The following is a 10,914-nucleotide window of genomic DNA, read 5'->3' on the forward strand; positions in this document are numbered from 1 at the left end:
TTATTATAGTGAGAATGCTTGGCACATTTTTAAGGTTAAAGTCTTGGCATAATTCTGAGGGTAAGTCCTGACAGTTGTTGCAAACAAATACAAATATTTGTACTTACAAATCTGAGGCAACTTCTATGAGTTGGAAATGTCTAAGCTTTCAACTATCCCTTGGTATGAGTGAATTATGTATGCACAGTTTAAGCTTATCCATGACAAACAATCCAACACTAATCTGGATCCTTTCTTGAGGCTACTGTGGAAGATTTTTTCTACAAAACTACATAATACTTATAGATTGTGGTCTAGGTGTTAACAGTGAGCACTAAAGTTATTTTAGTAGACAACCTTGTATAGAAATTGCAATGAGATTTTGCTTAAAGGTGACTTAATTGTATCACATTGATTTTGACATGACAACATCAATAAAATGATATAAGTTGTTGAGGCTGGTATACCTATGTTTGGTGCATTAATCATTGTATGACATTGAAGGAATCTGGTGGTATTCATGATCAACACTATTGCTTGATTGAAAACAATATGAACCTTGTGTTGTACAACATTTGAATTGACTATGAAGGATTTAAGGAGGAGTAATTTTGTTTTTGCTGAGCCTAGCAAGGATTGTCAAATAGATTGTTTATTAGTCCCTATGGTATAGATTCTTTGGATCTTGTTTTCTCCCTCAATTGTACCATTTTTTAAGATCATTTAAAATATTAGATTCATAGGATAGGATACCATTAATCATGTGAGCTAGTGATCTTGGACGTTTTCTGATTGAATTCTTCAAAAATTATTGCCATTTGATCTTCCAAAATGTGGAGATAGTTTTGTTGGTTGGAATAATGTTACGATTTATAATAACAGAGTTTCTTTTCTACTTCCACCTTGCATTATTTTTTGTGGATATGGGTAAGCAATATGTTCTTCGAGTAAAGAATAAATTCTTGTGTGTAGAGTCATTGAGTTTACTATGGTAATGACCGTAACATTTTGCAGTCTTTTGTTTGTTGGCCTGTGGTTTAGTGGTTGAGTGATTGATACACGACATCACCATGTTAATGACCCAAAGTCAAAATTAGATATCATAGTAAGTTGATTGAATTTTATGAGATTTCTATGCAATATTAATTCAATAATTAATAAAAAATAGAGTGAGGCATCCTAAATCAACTTCTGTTTATAAAGCTTTAGAATTTCATTTTTGCTACATATCTACATCTTATTTAGATTTTCCCATTCCCATGTCGTGAATACATCTCTGCATATTATTTAGATTTTCTCATTCCCAAGTCGTGATTGTTCCTCAATTTACGCCTTAAGGCATTTCATTTGCAACATCTGGTGCAAATGCTAGTTTAAATATTTTTTACTTCAATTATAAGTAATTATGTTTTCACAAGGTGTACATAATCATATTATATTTGACTATTCATTATATTTATTCTAACTAAACTATAATACAATACTTGTTATTTTTCAAAATCAATAAAAATATTTTAGAAAAATTGAGACATGGTATAACATTTAGATGTGATATTATTAAAATTTCATGGTAAAAATGATTAGTCTCGAGCTTTAATTGTTAATTAAATTGTCTATTGGGTAGGTAAATGTTGAAATTGTTTAGAAAAATAGTTACAATGTTTAAGGTTAATCTTAATTAGAGGTAGAGGGGTTAAAAACATAAAACCATATGATGACATCTCCATTTCCATATTGATTGCAACTCTCAATATGGAATTCTGTTGAGAACCTTTACCTCAACAATGAATGCCACTCCCCCAATTCCTCTTCTTCTTCCTTGGGCCATATTTAGTATAGTTTGTGGAATTCAAAGATCAGATGGTAGTACACTCTGCGGAAGTGAATTCTCTCTCAATTTTCCCCTTACTGATACATGTGAATCCTGGCTATCAAGCATATTCGGAAAAAAATCATGGCTTTCATGCATATTCGGAAAAGAATCATGGTTGTCAAGCATATTCGGAAAAGGACAAAGTTGTTTCTTAACCTGCCCCTAAAACGCATTCGAGGAGATGAATTGAGGTCTTGACCTAAACCTATAACCTATTTAAAGAGAGGACACCTATTTATTTTGATGTGTTGATATCGACTATTAAAGTCTTGGCTTTCAAGATCTTTTATGATTTCTTAATGAAGTATTTGATATTCTAACTTAATAATATCTTTCATATAAATAAAATCAATATAAATAATATATGCATAACATTGCAATTTTAACATATTTCTTTTGATATAAATACTTTTAACATTATAATTCATTAAAATTCTAATAATGTAAGGGAAAAAATTATTATGAAATATAAAATAAATAGTTTTTAAAATCAAATAAATTAAATTTGATCTTACTGAAGGTTAGTGATTATCATACATCATATTTCTCCCCCTCACACTTACATATAAAATTAAGATAATATGCAATTATGAGAATAAATGGGTGAGTGTGTATACATATGTTATGTATTAACAAAAAAAAATTACCCATGTAAATTAGTTTAATAAATCTAGGAAAAAAAATAGAAAAAATATATATATATAAAAAAGGTGTTTGCTAATATAAATTAGTTTCATAAATATAAAAGGAAAATAAATATATCAATTCTTATGATGATTTAACAATTAAATAAAATATTAAAAATAATAATTTAATCCATTAAATTGCAAAATTTATGATATTTAAAAAATATTATTTTAATTAAAAATTATTATAATAAAATAAGGTAATATAAATTTATTAAATAATTTAAAAATTAACATTTACCAGTTATATATTTTAAAAATTATAAAACATTTTAAAAAAAATACATTTCAAAAACCTTAATAAACTAATTAATATTAACATCTCCTCTTAGTGTGTGTATTTACAAATCGAATTGCTTAGATTCCAAATCTCAGATTTATGAACAATGTTCAAACCACAGTTTTGATAAGACGAGGTTAAGGTTAAACTGTAGAGCTGAAATCCCTCTGGTTGTTGCAGTCCAAGTTTTATTTGTAGCTCACCCAGAAAATGTCACAGAATCTTTTGTAAAAGCCGATGTGATCCTCCTTCTCCTTGATGTTTCCTTTCCCGCACTCCAACCCACCGTTGATGATGTTGATAACCATTCCATATCCCATAGTTCGCAAGGCGGCCTTGTCGTTGTTGGACGGACTCCATTTCCTAGTCATCCATCATGGCAGGAAGGCTTTGGAGGCTATGCGGTCATCCATAACCACATTGCCGTCTTGAACGAGACTGTGGGATTGTTACCAATGATGTCAGGGTTGTTTATGCCATCGAATCTGATTTCTTCCCCGGTCGCTGCATAGTTGAAATTCCTAAATAGTACAAAGCAAATTGAACAAATGGCGCATGAAGGTTAAATTTGATACAGATACTTTTTTGAGTGTGTCTGTGTAGAATACAATTGGAGGAATTAAAATCGGGAGATATAGAAATCGGAGATATAAAAACCAGTGACCATGATAATTGAAGGGGCCCTTGTCCATAGTAGCTCTTTCCAAGTGCATCGGGGCATTGGGTGGTTTCATCGCAATAACTAGGAAGATCACCTACCCCACGAGTATTGGTCGGGAGGGGTCGTCGCCCATCCACCTGTTTAGAAATATTTCATAGAAAATGAGATGTAAAGCCAATTAAGATCACAGAGAGAAAGCACAAGTAGTAGAGATGAAATATGACTTGTGGTTTCATGGGAGGATTGTCCAAAGAAAGTAGCAAGCTCTCTTTTCCAAGTAGCGAGATTGCCAGTGGTGCCGAAGCCAGGAAAACCATTGGTAGCCGTAATGAAGGTAGAGTAGTTGTAGTATCCTCATGCCATGCAAACGTCGGCGTTTCGGTGCTTCAATAACTCATTGAAAATGCTTTCAGTGATGATAGATGCAATTGCCTGTCCACCATGAGTAGAAGGTGAGGGAGGAGACGGTGAGGGAGGTGTGGGTGAGGGAGGCATAGGACTCGATCTTCTGCATTGGCTTTGGCAACCCTGCCTGCAATAGGCCTCCATGTCACCACACCATCCCCATATGCTACAGCACAAGTCATCCCAACGGAGTGCTCCACCTGCTTGCTCTCCACAGCCCTGATCCACAGATACAAAATACAAATTCATCATCATCATTACAAGCAAGGTGATCGCCATCACAGAGAACTTCATCTTCATCGATTTCATATTTTGGACACTCGCTCTATGTTAGCACTGCATTAATTGCAAGTTTCCACTTGAACCATCTGCTACTCAGCTTGCATTCCCATCTTCTGCACCTAAACCATTCCAACAGATGTGGATGTGTGCTACTACCCAACCTACAATCCTTCTGGGATAGCAGGGAAGAGAAAAGATCGAAAATTGGATTTCATTAAAGATTTTAATTCGAATCTCCGTGTAAAATCCAAACCAAAGAACATCATACAATCTGGAGTAGTTCGGAACAAATTCCTTTGTGCTCTAAAACTCTATTTTTTTTCTTGACCTGTAAAATGAAAAAGATGATGCCTAAAAGCTAGTTCCTGTCTGGAGATTCAAACAGGTAAAACAATAATGGAGCTCATCTCCTAAGTATCTTCCCATTAAACGCCAAAGTTGTGAAAACAACTCATCGAGTACTGATATAGATTTAGTTTTTCTAATTTAAATATTGAGCGCAAATGCTGAATTTGAAATTATCTGAGTTGGATGAAGCATTGAATAGATTAGTTGAATGTCTAATCAACACTGGTCTAGATGTCGGATAGGGGGTTGTCCAAAATCTGCACTAATTACATTAAAGAGTGGAGCTTGCCGGATGTAGAGTAATCGAGTTGCCGAAAAGTCGATGGACATGTATGGCACTCATGGATATGTAGCATCTCTTCGGATGCAGGAGTGTCATGTCACATGTACTTAGCAGTCATTAAATAACCTATAGGGGTGGAAATAAGGCTCACCCCACTTATGTGCCCATGTCACGGCGACATCCACATACCCTTGTACCTAGATGTTTGTACCCTTGTACATCGACATATAATTGAAACTTAAAATTTATAAATATTCGTTGACTTATTTATGCTTTACAAAATCCATTGTCAAACATGATCCCACCCTGATCAGTGACATACACATTGTTTATTTTTTTATCTTCCTAGAATTTACCAAACGCTTAAAGATGGAAATGATGGATAGCATTATTCTTACTATAGATTTGACTTTATAAAATTGTGTTTTTGATTTATATTAAAAATTAATTATTAAATACATATACCAATACCCTAATATCATTGTTTCCCATGTATTTATTCTTCAAATATTCAAGGTCAAACATAGAGCCACAACCTTGAAGAAATAGCCTAAAGCGGGTTAGATAAGGATTAGAAAGGATATTTTTATCATATGGCAAGTGGATCACGAGAAGGATATTTTTGTAATAAGGCCGAGCCACTACTTCACCACTGAGTACTAGGGGCGTTGTCTCTAATTGGAAAAAATAGAAATTTTTGGAGCCTCCCTGCTGCTAACGGCCATCTTTCTCCATTCAGCTACCTCCATACAAAATCATGTCCATCAAGTAAGGTTGTGAAGCAGCCAATCCATGTGATTGAAAAAGGTAATGGTTAAGGGTAAATTTTGAGGATCAGATTTATTCATTTCATTTCAAGTCGCCATGGTTAATGCGGGTTATTGTTTGAGTGACATTAGATCATATACTCTTTTAGGTTTCATATTATTTTAGTGATAGTGGATGGACGGATATTTGTTGGGCATCTTCATTATATAAAAGTCACTCTTGCCTTTATATATATCTATATATATATATATATATATATATATATATATATATATATATATATATATATATATATATTATCTTTTTACTTAATTTAAGTAATTATTTTTTATTTTATTTTAAAGATATTAATTAATTATTGAAATTCAATATTTTATTTAGTTTATTTAAAATTTTGTGGTGAGTTTGAATTTAAATCATTATCTTACATTATTGGGTAATACTATATTTTTTTAATTATTATTTTATTTGTATTATTTTTTTTGGGTTTTATTTTGAAAGAATTTGAATTATTTACATAATGCCTAATTTATAACATTTATTTTAAAAATAAATCTTATTAAAATATTTTTTCAAAGTATAAATTATGAACATATTTAATTTAATAATTGTTTTTAAAATTAACTATTTATATTGTTATTTTGATTTAGAATTACAACATTTATATGGAAAATGATTTTGTTATGAATTCAGGCTTTTCAGTTTATCTAAATTATGCTTTCCTAATTAACTACATTGAGAAGAACATTTTTTATACACATTTTTTCTTTTATATATTATGTATGTGCATAAAAAATATTTATATGTATTTCTTTCTATATATTATGTCTTTGCATAATTCATGGAAAAGAAAATTAAATAATGGTAATTTTATCAAACTAAAATTAAAATAATGTGATGTATTATGAAAATTACACATTTGTTATGCTTTGAAGATTATTATTTATTTATTTTTAATTGTAAATGTGTAAATTCAAATTATTTTTAAGAAAATAAATATTTGTAAATTTTATTAATGTTGTATATTAGATTTTAATGATATATAGTTATACATGATGTTGATATTGAAAAAATTAATAATAATATTTATCAAATTCAATAAGAAAATTTTAATAATGATTTTAACAAAATAGTTATTCTAAACATTTGATCTTTAAATTGAAGAAAAATTATATTGTAGTAAATTATTCTAAAATCCTTTTTAAAGTGGAATGATGTTATATTTTTAACATAAAATAAATATAGCAAAGTAAAATAAGAGAAACGAAAGTAACTTCCAAAGCATTGTAACTTGTCTATCTCCTTTTATTCTCCCCATCTTTATTGTTGTCACTATAGTGTAACATAATTTTAAGATCATCCATATGGCTTGTTTTGAATATAAGCAATATGTATAGCCTTATCTCATAACGATAAGGTATCTATACATGTCACCAATATGCATTTATTTAGAAGTCTAATAAGGGGAAGACTATTCCAATGTTTTCACCATGCATAATCAATGTTGAAATAATGCAAAAATGAAGTTTGATATGGGTTGATACATGATGTTGATAATAATTCCGAATGGTGTAGAACTTTGTGAGATTCCCTCTATCAATGTATATGAGAGTTTCTCATAAATAAAAGAATAGCCACCATAACATGGGATTTCCCCAGCAGTGTTAATGAGGATTCCCCTTCATTGAGGTTTTCTCATAATTGAAAATGTGACGATAATAACTTGAGATCCTACTAAGATTTTGGCATTTAGTTATTACATTTATATTGTTAAATTAGTCTTACCCTTGCTGGTTGGTTTTGTGTATCCTTTGTCTCCCATATATACCATGAATACCTATTTTTAGAACCCATCCCATAGTTTACATTTGTTATATTGTAAAAAGAAGTTATATTTATTGTATTGTTATATTTTAACAAATGTGGATAACATAAAGATTAAGTCCCAAGATCATTGATCAGTGAAAGATCCACATCAATGGGCCTTTAATGCAAAGCCAAGGAAGTACTTGATTACCAATATTGATTCGAGAAACAATTGATGGTAAATATGCTCTAAAATTTATACTCTATGTGTAGCCATTCTTTAATATACCCTAAGTTCTAACTTTACACACTCCAACTCTTGCATACCTGTATTTAGAATCTTATCAATATTTTTGTTATCGATGGAAGAAATCGATGGAAGAAATCTTTTTTATATGTGCACATGGAAGCTATATTCACTTCCATTTATTTGGCGCTTTTACATATGTGCCACCTCGATATATGTCCCGACTTTCAGATACGAACCACTTCCATATAGAGAACCAAGCTTTCGTATATGTGCTTCATGGAAGCTATATATATGCATTGCTTCCATATATGTTTTTACACTTTCATATATCTATACATATACATATATGTGTGTATATACAAGAGTATATTCTAGATACATGTATATAGAAACTATTGCATATACAACAATTAATGCATATACCAAACTGACACATACAAAACTATAATTGCACATAGAAAATTAGATATAGCTTTCATTTGTGTATATATGAAATCCTGCTTCCATACATGTGTGGCTTCTATATCTGTGTACATATACATAATATACAAAATTGTGAAAAAATGTACATATCCCATCTTGTACAAAATGCACCACATTTGTATATGCATCACTTCTATATAACTATTTTTTGACAATATTGCGGGATTCACACTTCTCTGCTTTATTTTTATCTTGGGATTGATGAGGTCAACTTCTCTTACACCGCTGCTTGCACCATCCCACATTGCAGCAGCACTTAAGGTGATTTTATTTCAACCCCTAGCAATGCCCAAGGCAATTTCGTATATACGTGCATATACAAAATATATATGGAAATTGGGGGTTAAAAGCATATGCTTGGTCCCCAGAGTTTGAGTTGGTTATATGGGAGATTGGTCTAGTGATATATAGAATAAACAAAATTGTGCATATATAAAAAAAGTGTATACACTCTTTTTTTTCATATATGGATTCTTAAGTATCTTCCGCATGTGAATGTATATATGGAAGTGCACATATACAAAAGAGCATCAAAGAGCATGCTCTTTTGTATCTTCAATATAAGTTTGCATAAATTGATTTGGATTCAATCAATATATTATTCATCATCCATTTTTATGGTTTTAGAGTGGAACAATATAATCCTTTTCCCATTCACAATTCCATCATTACCAAAAAAGATTGATTAGGTTCTCAATACAAGGACAAAAGAGTTACCTTTTGTAAAGTTAGCACATGGGTTATGCCAAAGAATGACTATGTTGAGAAATCTTAGGCATTGAGATTAGGGTATTTCTCTTCAATTTGATAACTACTTGTGAATGCTTTTTACTTCTTAGATTATGATCTTCTTTTACTTATGTTATTATAGTGTTATTCTTCATCAAACAACTACCAAAGCATAAACCATAAAGAGACAAGAGACACAGAATATAGGCTATCATCGAGGGCCAAAACCTCTCCTTCTTGAGAGTGAAACATGAACAAATTATTCTTCTTATAGAGATTCCAATAGACGAATATCAAGACTAAGACCCTAGACCTTTTTGCCACTCCAAGACCAAGTTACAAACCTTCCTTGATGAAATCCTTCTTGTTGTTCTTTCCTTCTCCTATGGTCAATGCAAGTCAAACTATCTGCACTACTACAATTTCGGTTTCATCCATATATATACAACCTCATCTTATCTTATACCCTTGCAATTCTCACATGTGAGCTGTTTGGAGGTATCTTCCTCCTTCGCTTGACTAGGAGACTCAATCTTATGACCTCGTCTGTGATATATGCTGAGATAAAGATATTCTTCTTGGCTTCTTCGCTAACTGAGGAAATCCTACTACAAACCTTTAATATATGTCACACGTGCAAGGAACAGGTAACCAAAATAGTGCCTATACAACTCGGATTATTCTCCCTCTTCTTGCGCTAGAAGAGAGGCTTCTACTTCTCTTTTTTTCACTTTTTGTTGTACTTCAGATGAAATGTCAAATTATGTGTCTAGAATGAAAGTCGAGCTGATTATAATAGTATTTTTCCCATGCTAATCAACTGACATGACTTGGAGACAAGGCCGATATACCAGGGGGTTGACAAGGATTTCACCTAAAGGGTCGTGACTCATCCCTTTATCCTGAATTGGCATTAAGGCAACTTATAGGAATACTAAAATTCTCTAATGGTGGAAGTTGGGGTAGGTCGATCACTTGGCTTTTTATCATAGTCCAAAGGGTTCAACAATGCAGTAGGATCAACTAGAATGTGAGTTAAGTTCTGAATTTACCCCTTTCATTAAACCTTTTGTATTTGCTGGCCAATTCGGTTGCTATAGGTCATAGCAACAACATATCGGGTCAAGTCGGGGTCTTTAACTCCCACACACCTAACATTTTGATATATCATGGAAGTCATTGATATGCATCACTCACAACCATTGGATCATATTGCTCGACGGAAAGGCGTTATAAAAGCCTCATCTTCTCATCCAATGTGACACATTGACCATTGGATGGAATGAGTGTGGGTCATCAGATCAGGTTGGGAGTTAAAAGAGCATTGAAATGTGTGCAAGTTTGTGGGTAATGCACCTTATCAGCTATAGGATTAAGGGATTTACAATCGCTTGATGATATTGGATGCAAATATATGAGCGACGGTTGAACAATTTGATGGGAGGTGTTAGCCCCATCGTTGGGTCGACATGGTGTCATGATGATGGGTATTGGGCATAAAAGAATGCCAAAAAAAACACCCCTTGATCAGTGTGATACTGCCTATCGAAGCTAGGAATCCTGGTTCTCTGAATATTATTTTTTAGTAGCCCATTAAACATCAGATTTCTGATGCAAAACCTATCAAATACATAAAGGAAATGTTGGATTTCCCATTTATTCTATTGGCTAAAAATCTGGGTCACTGGACAAATCGTTAGCTTCCTGACACAGAAGGTCAGAAGTGGTCGTCGGATGTATAACGTAACAGTCGGAAGCAAAACAGTAGTCGTCGATTTTGCGACCTACAAAGATCATAACTGGTCATCATATATAAATCACATCCTTCAGATTATCCATTGGTGTTTCGATAATGGCATGTCAAAAAACCTAGTGGGATGTGCAACTTGGCCTTTGGTTCACACGAGAGGTCCATCGACTATTTGACAGATGTCAATGGAATCTTATTGTTGAATTTGTGGAACTCCCTGTTAGCATGGGGTTAGATACCTGACAGACTATTCATCTGTTATTTTTCATTTATCTCACTAGAGGCTAAAATATTTGCCATCGACTATTTGATGCCTCGTCATTGGATTTTG

General features: G+C 32.4%; 1 pseudogene; it reads right to left on the reverse strand.

Annotated features, from left to right (window-relative positions):
- Positions 1–2,961: 2,961 nt before the first annotated feature.
- LOC149165418 (endochitinase CH25-like) lies at positions 2,962–4,193 on the reverse strand (annotated as a pseudogene).
- Between the last annotated feature and the right edge of the window lie 6,721 nt (positions 4,194–10,914).

The sequence above is a fragment of the Pinus tabuliformis genome, chromosome 5_1, assembly GCF_031772625.1.
Source record: "Pinus tabuliformis cultivar Carrire ecotype Pingquan chromosome 5_1, CPIR1, whole genome shotgun sequence".
Lineage (NCBI taxonomy): Eukaryota > Viridiplantae > Streptophyta > Pinopsida > Pinales > Pinaceae > Pinus > Pinus tabuliformis.